Source organism: Oncorhynchus tshawytscha, linkage group LG06, assembly GCF_018296145.1.
Source record: "Oncorhynchus tshawytscha isolate Ot180627B linkage group LG06, Otsh_v2.0, whole genome shotgun sequence".
NCBI lineage: Eukaryota > Metazoa > Chordata > Actinopteri > Salmoniformes > Salmonidae > Oncorhynchus > Oncorhynchus tshawytscha.
Window position 1 is genome coordinate 11,792,940 of NC_056434.1, and position 17,966 is coordinate 11,810,905.

Genomic DNA, 17,966 nt, shown 5'->3' on the forward strand with positions numbered 1-17,966 from the left:
TTTAAGATGACGGTCAATCACCCTCGGTCTGGGGCTCCATGCAAGATATCACCTTGTGGGGCATCAATGATCATGAGGAAGGTGAGAGGCAGGACCTGGTCAATGACCCGAAGAGAGCTGGGACCACAGTCTCAAAGAAAACCATTACTAACACACTATGCCGTCATGGATTAAAATCCTACAGCGCACGCAATGTTCCCCTGCTCAAGCCAGCGCATGTCCAGGCCTGTCTGAAGTTTGCCAATGACCATCTGGATGATCCAGAGGGGGAATGGGAGAAGGTCATGTGGTCTGATGAGACAAAAATAGAGCCTTTTGGTCTAAACTCCACTCGCCGTGTTTGGAGGAAGAAGAAGGATGAGTACAACTCCAAGAACACCATCCCAACTGTGAAGCATGGAGGTGGAAACATCATTCTTTGGGGATGCTTTTCTGCAAAGGGGACAGGACGACTGCACCGTATTGAGGGGAAGATGGATGGGGCAATGTATCGCGAGGTCCTGGCCAACAACCTTCTTCCCTCAGTAAGAGCATTGAAGATGGGTCGTGACTGGGTCTTCCAGCATGACAACGACCCGAAACACACAGCCAGGGCAATTAAGGAGTGTCTTGGTCCTGGAGTGGCCTAACCAGTCTCCAGACCTGAACCCAATAGAAAACCTTTGGAGGGAGCTGAAAGTCCGTATTGCCCAGCGACAGCCCTGAAACCTGAAGGATCTGGAGAAGGTCTGTATGGAGGAGTGGGCCAAAATTCCTGCTGCAGTGTGTGCAAACCTGATCAAGAACTACAGGAAACGTAATGATCTCTGTAATTGCAAACAAAGGTTTCTGTACCAAATATTAAGTTCTGCTTTTCTGATGTATCAAATACTTATGTCATGCAATAAAATGCAAATTAATTACTTAAAAATCATACAATGTGATTTTCTGGATTTTTGTTTTAGATTCCGTCTCTCACAGTTGAAGTGTACCTATGATAACAATTACAGACCTCTACATGCTTTGTAAGTAAGAAAACCTGCAAAATCAGCAGTGTATCAAATACTTGTTCTCCCCACTATTCATGATACATGAAATTGGGGAATTCAGTTATGCCTTTACGAACACATTGAGAATTTTGCATTTTTTGTTGTTGCTAAAACGTGTGTTGTTTTGAAAATTGTAGTGGTTATGAGGTGCAGACAGAAGTGTCCTGACTGAGTTGTCAGAGTTAAATAATTGCACTTCTAATATCTCGTGGTCTTACCCAACAGTTGTGTGCGTCTATGGGCTTATAGTTTACGTCCCAAATGACACCCTATTTCCTATGTAGTGCACTACTTTGGGAATAGTGTGCTATTTGGGATATATACCTACTTACAGCTTCCCTATTGACTGTCCCAACACCAGAAGCTCAGAGATGTTTCCCTCAACACGCTCTTCTATAATAATTGCAAATATTCTGTGCTTCAATATTTTTTATTGTTAAGTACTGCAGTACATTATTACATTCGTCGTCATTCAACATGTTTTCATTGACTGGAATCATTCAAGTGCCAAATTAAATACAATGGAGACAAGGACAGTGAAATAAATATCTCAACGACCATGGTAGGACCGTCTCAGAATGTAATATTGACAAAGCAAATAATATTAAGTGAGATTAATTCAGACATGATGAGAAAAAAATATCTTCATTAGGTGAGAACTTTAAGAAAATAATTGTATATTTCTGAATTATTGTGATGAATTATATACATATCATTTCAATAAATTGGTGTATTCAATATTAAATTATGGTTTTCTTAAAATACATGTTTTATGAAGATAAAAAGAAAATCTATTTCATAAAACCAATAAAGGCTGCCAGCATTTTCATATACATACAGAATCAACAACACAAATAAAAATACTATAAACAATTACAATAATATGTTCTTAATGTGACTGCTGTGAATTGAAGGCACTTCCTGGGCAAAACATATATCCCTCTTTCAAAATTTTGAGCCTGAAACACACAGCAAAATTCAAACATTAAACACAATTCAAAAACTACCATAATATTATTGTCAAAAACACAGTGGTTAATTTTTCAAATGTCATTTTGAATTCCTTACATTGTTAGTTTGAAAAATAGGCCACAGAATCTCTTGTCTAAAATTAGGTTTGAGCTGCCCTTCCGTATTTCCTTAGGGACTAAGGAAGGGCACTTCACAAGTTATTTTCTAATGAGCCGAATGAATCAATCAATGATTCAGCTAATAGGCCCTTTTAGGTCATTCTTTAGTCCCTTCCCTCCAGTGGCAGCAGCGAGACCTCTCTTTATGGTTCCGGCTAGAGCACATTGTCAGAGTAAAAAAGAATAATGACTGGAGAGACTGAAAAACTGTCAATGTGCCAGCCCCCTCAATTTTCCAATCAAATGAATTTCAATTACACTCCAACTAACATTGTGCTTGTAATAGGTTATTCGCTAAGGCTTCATTCATGTTGGACCATCTAAAGGCCCATAGATGCCATCAACTGACATGGAGTTAGTTCTAAGTGAGCCTGAACACAAATAGGCCCAGAAATCATCATCTCTGCTGTCGTCAGCCTCATCAGGTGGAGGTAATAGACAGGTGTAACAAAGGGTTATCAACTTAACACTGATGACGGTATCCAAAATTAGCAGGATCAAGACAATCAGGTTCTTCCTGTTTCATTGTCTGACCAAGCGGTGAGCATCTAACATCGTGTGACCCCACAGCTTCTTAACACACTTGGTTGCACTTCCAAACGGTCTTCGTTTTGCTCACATTATTAAGCTGGTGCAAGGCTTGCTGACATTTAAAGGTTTTACTTTCCACATACAGGAGAATGCTCATTGCCCGTACAGTGCATTCCACATTTTGCTACGTTACCGCCTATTTTAAAATTGATGAAATCATTTTTTTCATCAATCTACACACAATACCCCATAATGACAAAGAAAAAACGTTTTTTAGACATTTTTGCAAATGTATAAAAAAAACGACTGAAATATCACATTTACTTAAGTATTCAGACCCTTTACTCAGTACTTTGTTGAAGCACCTTTGGCAGCGACTACAGCCTTGAATCTTCTTAGGTATGACGCTATAACCTTGGCACAACTGTATTTGGGTAGTTTCTCCCATTCTTCTCTGCAGATCCTCTCAAGCTCTGTCAGGTTGGGTGGGGAGCGTCGCTGCACAGCTTTTCTCAGGTCTCTCCAGAGATGTTTGATCGGGTTCAAGTCAGGGCTCTGGTTGGGCCACTCAAGGACATTCAGAGACTTGTGCCGAAGCCACTCCTGTGTTGTCTTGGCTGTGTACTTAGGGTTGTTGTCCTGTTGGAAGGTGAACCTTCACCCCAGTCTGAGGTCTTGAGTGCTCTGGAGCAGGTTTTCATCAAGGATCTATTTGTAATTTCTTCCGTTCATCTTTCCCTCGATCCTGACTAGTCTCCCAGTCCCTGCCAGTGAAAAACACCCCCACAGCATGATGCTGCCACCACCATGCTCACCGTAGCGTTGGTGCCAGGTTTCCTCCAGACGTGATGCTTGGCATTCAGGCCAAAGAGTTCAATCTTGGTTTCATCAAACCAGAGAATCTTGTTTCGCATGATCTGATAGTCCTTTAGTTGCCTTTTGGCAAACTCTAAGCGGGCAGTCATGTGCCTTTTACTGAGGAGTGGCTTCCGTCTGGCCACTCTACCATAAAGGCCCGATTGGTGGGTGGAGTGCTGCAGAGATGGTTGTCCTTCTGGAAGGTTCTCCCATCTCCACAGAGGAACTCTGGAGCTCTGTCAGAGAGACCATCGGGTTCTTGGTCACCTCCCTGACCAAGGCCCTTCTCCCCCAATTGCTCAGTTTGGCCGTGCGGCCAGCTCTAGGAAGAGTGTTGTTGGTTCCAAACTTCTTCCATTTAAGAATGATGGAGGACACTGTGTTCTTGGGGGACCTTCTAATCTGCAGAAATGTTATGGTCTCTGAGCTCTACGGACAATTCCTTCGTCATCATACCTTGGTTTTTGCTCTGACACACACTGTCAACTGTGGGACCTAGACAGGTTTGTGCCTTTCCAAATCATGTCCCATCAATTTCATTTACCACAAGTGGACTCCAATCAAGGTGTAGAAACATCTCAAGGATGATCAAGGGAAACAGGATGCACCAGAGCTCAATTTCGAGTCTTATAGCAAAGGGTTTGAATACTTAGGTAAATAAGGTTTTTGTTTTTTATTTTTAATACATTTGCAAAAAAAAAAAAAAAACTGTTTTTGCTTTGTCATTATGAGGTATTATGTGTAGATTAATGATGATTAAAAAAATCTACTTTAGAATAAGGCTGTAACGTAACAAAATGTGGAAAAAGTCAAGGGGTCTGAATACTTTCCAAATGCACTGTATGTAGGCCCTAACTTACCGCTGACATGTAACTTTCTCATGACATTCGACTTAAAATGATTTCAGCTAGTCAAATACTTGTTCTCATCTTTTAGATTTCCAAAAGAATGAGCTAGACTGTAAATAATCATGCGTAAATGTATTTTGATGACCGTTTGTTAAGGTGCTGTATATTACATTAGGATCTTGTCTTTGATGGAATAGAGTTGGAACGAAACAAAAGAGCCTCGTAACATTATATTTCAGAACATGTAGGACAGAAACTGTGGGGACACATGGATCTGATTATGTGAACATGAGTTATTTTCAAATCCTTTCAGATTACTTACAGATGTCACAGACACAAATTAGAATAGCGTTGACCCACCAACAACATCATTCTCTCTTCCTGTGATTGGTATCACACATAATCAAGATGGCTGGGTTGAAAACACAGCTATAATCTGGTGGAGCTGTACAGCATGTGTACAATACGTAGTTACTAGGGAAATATTACAGGATTGCCACTTGTCAATCTTTACAGTTAATTATTCACAATAGAAATAAAATATTGTAAATCATTTCTATGTAGCTTTACCTCTAGAGCAAGGAGTCACACAATGTTAGGCCAAGTGTACTAATCAACATAAAGCTTGATTATACATATGTGCCCCTTTGACAGTTTAACCCCTTAAAATAATTCATACTCACATGCAGTGTCTACGATTGTGAGCAAAGTGGACTCATCGCTAGCCGTGTTAGCAATCTTGCACATCTTTTGTAGTCTGAAAAATGATAAAGAAAACAGTTCATCGCTATTTGTTTCTTGTTCCCATTTTCTAAATGTCTTTCTAATACTAAATATGAGCACGTCATGAATTACTCTCAAACACTTGACAGGTACAGACAGATACAGTGGAGGGACAGGAAAGGAGAGTAGAAGTGTGTATCAGGGTCAGACCCACAGCATATGCAGTAGAAGTGTGTATCAGGGTCAGACCCACTGCATATGCAGTAGAAGTGTGTATCAGGGTCAGACCCACAGCATATGCAGTAGAAGTGTGTATCAAAACCACAGCATATGCAGTAGAAGTTTGTATGAAAACCACAGCATATGCAGTAAAAGTGTGTATCAAAACCACAGCATATGCAATAGAAGTGTGTATCAGAACCAGAGCATATGCAGTAGAAATGTGTGCCAACGGCATCAGCATTAATCACTATATCAGCCCAGGCCACAATACTTTTATATTTATTTGAATATAATACCATTTAAATGTTCTACTGTATGTTAATTCAGCTGTTCTGAACACAAACACAACGTGTGTAAATATTGTACTGTAGATGTGTTGAGTGCTACATTTGTATTATAATTTTACTCCATTGAGCTTCTGTTTTCATTTTTTTATGACATTTTTTTTGTTCTATTCTTATTTTTGTCGTGAACCAGCAAGTAAGCATTTCATTGTGTTGTGTACACAGTGTATTGTCTTGCCCAGGACCCACATGTGCCTGAGTACCACCCTGGAGGCCAGGAGAACAGGGGACAGAGTACAACCCTAGAGGCCAGGGGAACAGGGGACTGAGTACAACCCTAGAGGCCAGGGGAATAGAGGCATGAACCATCCTAGAGGCCTGGGGAACAGGGGACTGAGTACAACCCTAGAGGCCAGGGTAATAGAGGCATGAACCACCCTAGAGGCCTGGGGAACAGGGGACTGAGTACAACCCTAGAGGCCAGGGGAACAGGGGACTGAGTACAACCCTAGAGGCCAGGGGAACAGGGGACTGAGTACAACCCTAGAGGCCAGGGGAACAGGGGACTGAGTACCACCCTAGAGGCAAAGGGAACAGGGGACTGAGTACCACCCTAGAGGCCAGGGGAACAAGGGACTGATTACCACCCTGGAGGCCAGGGGAACAAGGGACTGAGTACCACCCTGGAGGCCAGGGGAACAAGGGACTGAGTACCACACTGGAGGCCAGGGGAACAAAAGACTGAGTACCACCCTGGAGGCCAGAGGAACAGGGGCCTGAGTACCATCCTGGAAACCAGGGGAACAAGGGACTGAGTACCACCCTGGAGGCCAGGGGAACAAGGGACTGAGTACCACCCTGGAGGCCAGGGGAACAAGGGACTGCTTACCACCCTGGAGGCCAGGGGAACAAGGGACTGAGTACCACCCTGGAGGCCAGGAGAACAAGGGACTGAGTACCACCCTGGAGGCCAGGGGAACAAGGGACTGAGTACCACCCTGGAGGCCAGGGGAACAAGGGACTGAGTACCACCCTGGAGGCCAGAGGAACAGGGGCCTGAGTACCATCCTGGAGACCAGGGGAACAAGGGACTGAGTACCACCCTGGAGGCCAGGGGAACAAGGGACTGAGTACCACCCTGGAGGCCAAGGGAACAAGGGACTGAGTACCGCCCTGGAGGCCAGGGGAGCAGGGAGGCCTGATATAAAGAGTACACTAAACTGAGTTTCAGTAGTGTACAAGGCTGTTGTGGTTGTGTTTCTCTTTATTGACAACACAAAAAAGAAGACTGAGAAAGTCCATGCTCTAATTCACTGGTCCACAATGGAGGCAGGGCTGCTGCTTAGACACCTCAGTTCAGGCAGCCATCTGAGAAACTGACATACTGTCTGGGGACATACTGGAGGCATTCCCTACCTACTGTAGGATGTCATCGGTCCCTTTTCCAATAAAAACTACAACGACAACACGATTGTTCATTACATCTGCTAAACTAATGTTTACGTCATGTAATGGCACATGATGTATTACACTGACTTGTTACAGGGATTTGATTTAAGAGTCCACTTATTGCTTCCATTCAAAGACAAGCGACTCTATTGTGAAGTTGAATGAAAAAAACTGTGGATATGAGGTCATCAAAGAGAGTTTGACTAATGTTAGAGCAAGACACCGTATTACACCACCTACGCATTCAATTAATTCATAATGAGTATTTGGGTTCTAGCACAAACAGATCTGGGACCAGTATAGAATAAAGTTTCCAAAGGCAAATGGCCTTGATGAATGTCTGCTTTCTGTCTGTGGTCATTAATTTACTTAGAGTAAGACCTGTGGCAAAGAAAGTCGTTGTGGGCAAAATGTTGGCAGTAAATAAATTTTCCCACAGCATAATATTGGCAGTGGAAAGAACATCATTGCCATCATGTAGTCAGGAACCACAATTGCAAATTAGTGGTTAGCTAATGAATAAAGTGGTGTAAATGACTATCAGAAACCAAGATTACTGATCACAAATATAGATGAACACAGTATTATGACATTAAAATGTATACATACATGCTGGTCTTGAACAATCCCTTGTGTTGTGATAGAGTCTATGAAAATGTGTTCTACATTCTGATGAGAACTTGACTGGTCCTGCTTAAAAGAAAAGCTCTTATCAGGAAACTGAAAACAAATGTTAATGTGTTCCATTTCCTTTCCTTCTTTTGAACATCTCCATAACAGAACTGAAGTGGATCCCATTTGACATTAGCAACAACGTCAAAAGAGCAACAATATTTTCGGACATGGGTGCAAAACATGATCTTGCTGTCAAGATACTCTTTACTAAGGCAGAGCTCCAAACAAGTCAGAGCTCCAACCAAGGCAGAACTTCAACCAAGGAAGAGCTCCAACCAAGGCAGAGCTCCAACCAAGGCAGAGCTCCAAACAAGGCAGAGCTCCAACCAAGGCAGAGCTCCAACCAAGGCAGAGCTCCAACCAAGGCAAAGCTCCAACCAAGGCAGAGCTCCAACCAAGGCAGAGCTCCAACTATGCATATGACTGACTATGCAAATGACACTCTATTACCAAAGACATTGAAATGTATATTTATAGATGTTGTGGTATGCCAATTTGTTGTTTAATGACTTAGCTATGACTTATTGATAATGCACTGTCCATATAGTTAGGCTGATCATATATTTCACTTCGGTTTTATATTGTATGACATCGTACTGAATACAGTGAGGGAAAGAAGTATTTGATCCCCTGCTGATTTTGTATGTTTGCCCACTGACAAAGAAATGATCAGTCTATCATTTTAATGGTAGGTTTATTTAAACAGTGAGGGACAGAATAACAACAACAAAAAATCCAGAAAAACGCATATACGTTATACATTTATTTGCATTTTAATTAATGAGGGAAATAAGTATTTGACCCCCTCTCAATCAGAAAGATTTCTGGCTCCCAGGTGTCTTTTATACAGGTAACGAGCTGAGATTAGGAACACACTCTTAAAGGGAGTGCTCCTAATCTCAGTTTGTTACCTGTATAAAAGACACCTGTCCATAGAAGCAATCAATCAATCAGATTCCAAACTCTCCAACATGGCCAAGACCAAAGAGCTCTCCAAGAACGTCAGGGACAAGATTGTAGACCTACACAAGGCTGGAATGGGCTACAAGACCATCGCCAAGCAGCTTGGTGGGAAGGTGACAACAGTTGGTGCGATTATTCGCAAATGGAAGAAACACAAAAGAACTGTCAATCTCCCTCGGCTTGGGGCTCCATGAAAGATCTCACCTCGTGGAGTTGCAATGATCATGAGAACGGTGAGGAATCAGCCCAGAACTACACAGGAGGATCTTATCAATGATCTCAAGGCAGCTGGGACCATAGTCACCAAGAAAACAATTGGTAACACACTATGCCGTGAAGGACTGAAATCCTGCAGTGCCCGCAAGGTCCCCCTGCTCAAGAAAGCACATATACATGCCCGTCTGAAGTTTGCCATTGAACATCTGAATGATTCAGAGGACAACTGGGTGAAAGTGTTGTGGTCAGATCAGACCAAAATGGAGCTCTTTGGCACCAACTCAACTCACCGTGTTTGGAGGAAGAGGAATGCTGCCTATGACCCCAAGAACACCATCCCCACCGTCAAACATGGAGGTGGAAACATTATGCTTTGGGGGTGTTTTTCTGCTAAGGGGACAGGACAACTTCACCGCATCAAAGGGACGATGGACGGGGCCATGTACCATCAAATCTTGGGTGAGAACCTCCTTCCCTCAGCCAGGGCATTGAAAATGGGTTGTGGATGGGTATGCCAGCATGACAATGACCCAAAACACTCGACCAAGGCAACAAAGGAGTGGCTCAAGAAGAAGCACATTAAGGTCCTGGAGTGGCCTAGCCAGTCTCCAGACCTTAATCCCATAGAAAATCTGTGGAGGGTGCTGAAGGTTTGAGTTGCCAAACATCAGCCTCGAAACCTTAATGACTTGGAGAAGATCTGCAAAGAGGAGTGGGACAAAATCCCTCCTGAGATGTGTGCAAACCTGGTGGCCAACTACAAGAAACGTCTGACCTCTGTGATTGCCAACAAGGGTTTTGCCACCATGCGTTTTTCTGGATTTCTTTTGTTGTTATTCTGTCTCTCACTGTTCAAATAAACCTACCATTAAAATTAGACTGATAATTTCTTTGTCAGTGGGCAAATGTACAAAATCAGCAGGTGATCAAATATTTTTTCCCTCACTGTATATATCAAGATATAAATATACACAGAGTATATAAAACATTAAGAACACCTGCTCTTTCCGTGACAGACTGACCAGCTGAAATCAGGTGAAAGCTATGATCCCTTATTGATGTCACTTGTTAAATCCACTTCAATCAGTGTAGATGAATGGGAAGAGACAGGTTAAAGAAGGATTTTTAAGCCTTGAGACATTGAGACATGGATTGTGTGTGTGTGCCATTCAGAGGGTGAATGGGCAAAACAACATTTTAAGTAGCTTTGATCCGCTGATGGGTTTTTCACACTCAGCAGTTTCCAATGTCTATCAAGAATAGTCCACCCTCCAAAGTACATCCAGCCAACTTGACACAACTGTGGGAAGCATTGGACTCAACATGGACCAGCATCCCTGTGGAACACTTTCAACACCTTGTAGAGTCCATGACCTGACAAATGAAGGCTGTTCTGATGGCAGAAGGCGGGGTGCAACTCAATATTAGGAAGGTGTTGTGAATGTTTTGCACACTCAGTGTATATAAATGTTCAAATAAACCTAAACCTAGCTACTATCAGACTCATTAATCATTGTTCTACTGGTCCATACTAATACATGATATGACATCACAAAAGGACTCAGACTTAGAATGAAAGGGACAATAGGTACAGTAGGTACAGTACATCCATTTGTTTAATTTATAAATGAATGATATTTACCCATTGTTTCTTGAAGAATATAACTTAGAAATGCTTTCATGAACTTAGTTAAACTGTCACACTACATGAGAACCAAAAATATCTTTGTAAACAAAGTAAATTTAACTCTATATAGCCTCAAAACATGGTTCAAACTATGTTGTTATGATGGATGGTCAGTTCTTGCATCCATAGCTCGGTCTATGGATTTGACAGTGGTTACATTTCTCCAGCCCCATTCCTCAGCTTTTTTAGCAAAACAGTGGCGGGGAGTTTGCTTTATTATTGTTTTAATTAGCTGATTGCCTCTTTAATGATCACACCTAAGTACTTCTGGGCCTTTAGTGAGCTTCTGGATAACAGATTTTCACACCAATTACTGAAGTCTGTTCAGAGGTCCTGCTACAAATAATCAGCTTAACCTTACGTTGCCTTCAACTTTACCCCGCCTGTTTCTGCCAGAGTAATGTGCTCACCTTCTCTCCCCTACTACCCTCATAAATTAATTTAATGGCAACTTTCTCCAGCACAACTTTGAGGTCCATCCCAGGCAATGACATAGTTTTAGGGATTTGGTTCTCGTCTAGGAATACTTTGAACTGTCACACCATGGCTGAAGTTTGGAAAGTTGAATAAAAATGCTCCTTGATTAGAAATTAAAGAGGCGGGAATCAGCTCACAGAGCAGAGTCTTCATCTGACAAATTAAATAGTATTTTTTATTTTTTTTAGCTGATATAATGTGTGCAGGGCTGTATGTATCAACTGTCTCAGAGTAAGTGCTGATTTAGGATCAGTTTTGCCTCTTAAATCACAACGAATAAGATTACATGGACAGAGGCGACCTGATCCTAGATCCGCACTCCTACTCGGAGAGGCTTGATACACATGGTCCCAGATGTAAGGTGAGATTGATCCCGAAACAAATGGGGAAAATATTGAACGTTGATTAAATACTCTTTGATAGCATTTGTCTTACCTGTGAAATGCTTTATGAACTTGTCTTTCAGGTTTATATCTCTTGGGACATTATCTACAAAAAAAAGAAAAAGAGAAGTTACCAATCAGTGAAACCTCTTACCATTAAAAATGAAATCCTTAATGGTGAAATGGCCACGCCCACGATATTTCAACAACATAGAAGTTACCTCAACAACGATCACAATGTTTTTCTCTCTGACATCATAGCACGCGCGATAGAACACCAGAATAGGTACTGCGCTCCTCTCCTCCATTTCATCAACAAAGAAGTTACCTCAAAAACGATCACAATGTTTTTCTCTCTGACATCATAGCACGCGCGATAGAACACCAGAATAGGTACTGCGCTCCTCTCCTCCATTTCATCAACAAAGAAGTTACCTCAACAACGATCACAATGTTTTTCTCTCTGACATCATGGCACGCGCGATAGAACACCAGAATAGGTACTGCGCTCCTCTCCTCCATTTCATCAACAAAACAAAAACAATAACAAAGGCGCTGGGGCGAACATTGGCACTGTTTCCCCTTTACGGATTTCAGCTTTAAGATAAGCCGTTGGAAATAGATAAATGTGTGTAAATGTTACAAAGTTACCTAGAGCATGTAGATACCAACAAACACCCGCCTCACCTGTGCCAATGCAGTAAAGAAAACGCTATCAGAGAATTTGCCTAAACATGTTTTTTTTCTTGGAACAGAGCTGATGGGAGGAAACAAATATGAGTCCTTAAGTATGTGATAAATGTTTTTTATATCAAAACTCACAGATTGTCTCACAACCGAGGACACGCCAACAGGTTTATAGGCTCCATGTACACATTCTGTATCTCAGCCAGAGGCTTGTAGGCTCCTTGTACACATTCTGTATCTCAGCCAAGCCCATCCACTCTCCAAACATGCAAAGCACACAGGTGTCAGACGCGGATTTCAGGCAAACGGCATAAGGAGATTATTTCCCAGCATTTATAATACTTATCAATGTCATGAGAATAATTCCGTGCCGCTAGCTGTGGTGCTTATTTTACCAGAACGGACCGAGGAATGAGCAGTACTCTCTGATGCAGAAATTGCAAAAGATGATCAGTTCAATTACAAACCACTAGACTAGAGTAAGCCAAGGCAATGTGTTTGATGTTCAGACATACCACTGGGCATTAAGGAAAACAACGACCCATCACTCCAGTATAAAGAGATGAACAGGCTATGGGTCTTATCTAAAGGGAATAAGGGTTCTGAAACCTTAACCTGGCTCCAGACTAGATCAGACGTGAGTTATGTAAGTGTGAAAGCGGCAGGTAAATGCTAACACTAGCAGGCTGGATTACCCCAAATCCAGAAATATTGTTTTGGCTGCTGGAGTCTGTACATCGGTCATAAGACCAGTGGTGGTAGTGGAGGGTAAACGCAAGTAAACACAGTTTACCCGTCTTTTTTGGGGGGAGGCCCCAACAGTTTTACCCACCTTTTGTGGAGAAATGCATTGAAAGAATAGGAAGTGTTACTTTTTTTCTGCAACCGACAATCACAATTTACCCACCTATTGTTTACCAATACATAACTGCTGACTATCCACTGATATAAGGGAATACCACTGTTTTGACGGAGGCACCAAAGGGACTGACTAATGCAACATACAGTTTGTTTGTAGTGTTTTTCAGTTTGTTAGCATGATCACTTTGAAGAAGAAGACTTCAGATATACAGTACCCCATGATCCTGACGATAAATCAACTGGCCCTGCTCACGATAAATGTGGAATATTTCTGTCAGTCTATTTCTTTGAGTGTCACTCTTCTGCTTCTGTTTATCAGGTAGGGACAGGTACATATAACAATATGGTAATACACAAGCATCTCAGAACAACTCAGGTTGTTGGTGGTAAGAAAAGAGAGATACCTATAGTTTATGCTTTGGCAAAGATAATGGAAACTGTGTACAGGAGCTATTTCTCTTTTTTTTCTGTGACTGTGGGTCTTAAGGAATGGTGCATGCACTGCTTACTAATGTGCAGCATTTTGACTTCCTCAAAAGGTACATTCCGTCTGGCCAGCGACCTGTATGGTTCTCTGCCTCTTACACAGTGGGTCTGAAACACTGCCTGGACAACATTGGAGGGAGGTCAATACAAATAAAGCCTCTGACTAAACCTTGACCCAACGTTTGACCGAAATGTCGGAACATCTTTAAAACCAATATGTTGGATGGTAATATGGACAGTCTGAGGGAACGTGTACCATTGCACAGATGAGTATTAAGGAAGGACTAGTATGGTTCAGTTTCAGTCAGTACATGGAATGACTAAGGCACAGTAACGCCATACTCACTTTGACTTGACAATGACTTCAAGGAGCCATAGATAACATTTCTTTCAGAAGCAATAATTCATGCTTTTGCCAGTCATGGAATTGGACAAGATTACTACATTTACTAATGTAACAAAAAGATATTAGCGTTAACTCAAGGTTCCAAAATCCAACAGCAATAGTATGGATTATATTGTTCCACTTGAGCATAAAAACTTTTATATTAGTATAGTCTTTTGATCTCACAGGTGAAATGAAGTCAGTGAATGTGGTAGCTTCAAGTTCCTTGGTGTCCACATCAACAACAAACTAGAATGGTCCAAACACATTAAGACAGTCGTGAAGAGGGCACGACAAAGCCTTTTCCCCCTCAGGAAACTACAAAGATTTGGCATGGGTCCTGAGATCCTCAAAAGGTTCTACAGCTGCAACGTCAAGAGCATCCTGACTGGTTGCATCACTGCCCGGTACGGCAATTGCTTGGCCTCCGACCGCAAGGCACTACAGAGTAGAGGTTGACCGATTAATCGGAATGGCCGATTAATCAGGGCCAATTTCAAGTTTTCATAACAATCGGGAATCGGTATTTTTGGGCGCCGATTTGCCGATTTTTTAAAATTGATTTTATTTTACATTTTTTGTTGTTGTTGTTTTTATACCTTTATTTAACTAGGCAAGTCAGTTAAGAACACATTCTTATTTTCAATGACTTGGAACGGTGGGTTAACTGCCTTGTTCAGGAGCAGAACGACAGATTTTCACCTTGTCAGCTCGGGGGATCCAATCTTGCAACCTTACAGTTAACTAGTCCAACGCAATAACCACCTGCCTCTCTCTCGTTGCACTCCACAAGGAGACTGCCTCTTACGCGAATGCAGTAAGCCAAGGTAAGTTGCTAACTAGCATTAAACTTATCTTATAAAAAACAATCAATCATAATCACTAGTTAACTACACATGGTTGATGATATTATTAGATATTATCTAGCGTGCCCTGCGTTGCATATAATCTGACTGAGCGGTGGTAGGCAGAAGCAGGCGCGTAAACATTCATTCAAACAGCACTTTCGTGCGTTTTGCCAGCAGCTCTTCATTGTACGTCAAGCATTGCGCTGTTAATGACTTCAAGCCTATCATCTCCCGAGATGAGGCTGGTGTAACCGAAGTGAAATGGCTAGCTAGTTAGCGCCCGCTAATAGCATTTCAAACATCCCTTGCTCTGAGCCTTCTAGTAGTTGTTCCCCTTGCTCTGCATGGGTAATGCTGCTTCGATGGTGGCTGTTGTCGTTGTGTTGCTGGTTCGAGCCCAGGGAGAAGCGAGGAGAGGGACGGAAGCTATACTGTTACACTGGCAATACTAAAGTGCCTATAAGAACATCCAATAGTCAAAGGTTAATGAAATACAAATGGTGTAGAGGGAAATAGTCCTATAATTCCTATAATAACTACAACCTAAAACTTCTTACCTGGGAATATTGAAGACTCATGTTAAAAGGAACCACCAGCTTTCATATGTCCACATGTTCTGAGCAAGGAACTGAAACGTTAGCTTTCTTACATAGCACATATTGCACTTTTACTTTCTTCTCCAACACTTTGTTTTTGCATTATTTAAACCAAATTGAACATGTTTCATTATTTACTTGAGGCTAAATTGATTTTATTGATGTATTATATTAAGTTAAAATAAGTGTTCATTCAGTATTGTTGTAATTGTCATTATTACAAAAAAATAAAATAATTGGCCGATTAATCGGTAGCGGCTTTTTTCGTCCTCCAATAATCGGTATCGGTGTCGAAACATCATAATCGATCGACCTCTACTACAGAGGGTAGTGCAAACGGCCCGGTAGATCACTGGGGCAAAGCTGCCTGCCATCCAGGACCTCTACACCAGGCGGTGTCAGAGGAAGGCCCTAAAAATGGTCAAGGACCCCGGCCTCCCCAGTCATAGGCTGTTCTCTCTACTACCTCATGGCAAGCGGTACCGGAGTGCCAAGTCTAGGACAAAAAGGATTCTCAACAGTTTTTACCCCCAAGCCATAAGACTCCTGAACAGGTAAGCAAATGGTTACCCGGACTATTTGCATTGTGTGCCCCCAACCTCCCAACCCCTCTTTTATGCTGCTGCTACTCTCTGTTTATCATATATGCATAGTCACTTTAACTATACATTCATGTATATACTACCTCAATTGGCCCGACTAACCAGTGCTCCGGCATATTGGCTAACCGGGCTATCTGCAATGTGTCCCACCCACCACCCGCCAACCCCTCGTTACGCTACGGCTACTCTGTTTATCATATATGCATAGTCACTTTAACTATACATTCATGTACATACAACCTCAATAAGCCCGACTAACCGGTGTCTGTATGTAGCCTCACTACTTTTATAGCCTCGCTACTGTTATTTTTCACTGTCTTTTTACTGTTGTTTAATTTCTTTACTTACCTGTTGTTCACCAAATACCTTTTTTGCACTATTGTTTAGAGCCTGTAAGTAAGCATTTCACTATAGGCGCACTTGACAAGTAAACTTTTGATTTGGTAGAAATAGCTACGTGTTCATGGCTGACTAAACTGTGTGCCACGTGAGTGTCCTGGGTCCCACGTCACCTGTGATGCGTTCCTATGACGCTCGCCATTGGCTGGTCAAGGCGCTAGAGGAGGCTGATCATTCAGCAATGTATCCTGAATTGAATGAATAATTCACAAGTTTCTTATGTTAATGATGCTCCGCCCCCTTGGCATCTTAGTTGGTGATGGTCAGCCATTGATAATATTTTCACGACGCAATGATACCTCACTAGTCACGTGAGAGGGTTGATTGTGGATTTTTCAGGGTGCCAATGGTGCACTGGAATTGGAATATAGATCCCCACTTTACACACTATCACACCAGTGATTGAAATAGAGTTCATTACCCCAATTGTTGCTGATATTATCTCACCCCCAAACAGTGAAGCGTACTTGCATCGATTGCATTTATACTCAGATTTTTTTTGTTCTGTTTATAACATAGTAATAATTTATAGCTTTTTTAACTAACATCTTGGCAGCTCTCACCTCCTGAAATCACAAAGTGTGACATTTCGTACATGGAAATGGAAGCATGCACAATAGGCTATAGTAGTAAAGATATTGATACAGACCAACGGCAGCTGTCAAGCCCTGGTCAAGCCCTATTAAAATTGGGATTACAGTTTCATCATGGCCTAAAAATAAATCTTATCAGCTTACCTATGGGTTTGCTGTTATCCAGCCTAGGAACATATAAAGGCTTTTCTCCAGAGGAGAACTTCATGTCTTGGGCTGCGGGGAAGAGGCCACTGTTATAGCGACTGGAAACTGAAGGTTTGTCCCCCCGTTGGCTGTCTCCGTTAACCTGTAAGACATGGTCCAGAAGGATCCTTCTCTCTTTCTGCCTCACCTCCTTGCTGTCCATGCACTGGCCCGAGCTGATCAGCAGAAGGAATAAACTGGACAGTATGTGGCATTTCCTCACTGCCTGCATGGCTATTCTAGCTGGGCAAACACAAATCAAGTTAGACACAGTGCTGGAAAGAAACAAATGATGTCTGTGCAAAGTGACTTTCTATCAAATGAATGGGATGGAAACAGTGTGAAGTAGCTTATTAAATGAAGCACACAAGTGAACAAACAATCTAATTGACACGAAACAGGGTAACAAATGCAACTCTGAGTAAGATATTTTTACTTACAATGATCAAATTTAGAGGGAATGAAAATGTTGCCAACAAAACAATTGGCAATGCCTCACAATATGTTTAACATACCACTATACAAAGCTACAGCAATGCTGATATATTTATCTAATATAACACAGCAATACAACAAGGTGTCTTGACTTCATTTCAATCCAAGCAGGTATGAGAACATTTGCTTTGATGAATAGTAAACTTTCAAGTGTTGATGACAGTAGGCTACGTTTTATCTCTACAAAGCAGATGACAATAACATGGACATAGACATATAATCTAAAAATGTACTTGGAAAAAAACTACAACTTACTTTAATGTATTAAAGGAGGCTTATGTCCTAAAAAGTGGACGCGAGTTGTCTGTGTCAAATCTCTATAGACGTTGTGGTTGTTTTGCTTTTTGGGAGAAG

General features: G+C 41.8%; 1 long non-coding RNA gene across 1 annotated transcript; it reads right to left on the reverse strand.

Annotated features, from left to right (window-relative positions):
- Positions 1 to 1,450: 1,450 nt before the first annotated feature.
- Positions 1,451 to 17,145, reverse strand: LOC112252032. Its single transcript, XR_002953806.2, has 4 exons — positions 17,076 to 17,145; positions 11,527 to 11,580; positions 5,079 to 5,152; positions 1,451 to 1,987 (listed from the first exon to the last, which is right to left on the reverse strand). It is a non-coding gene; the product is annotated as an uncharacterized LOC112252032 (long non-coding RNA).
- Positions 17,146 to 17,966: the final 821 nt, after the last annotated feature.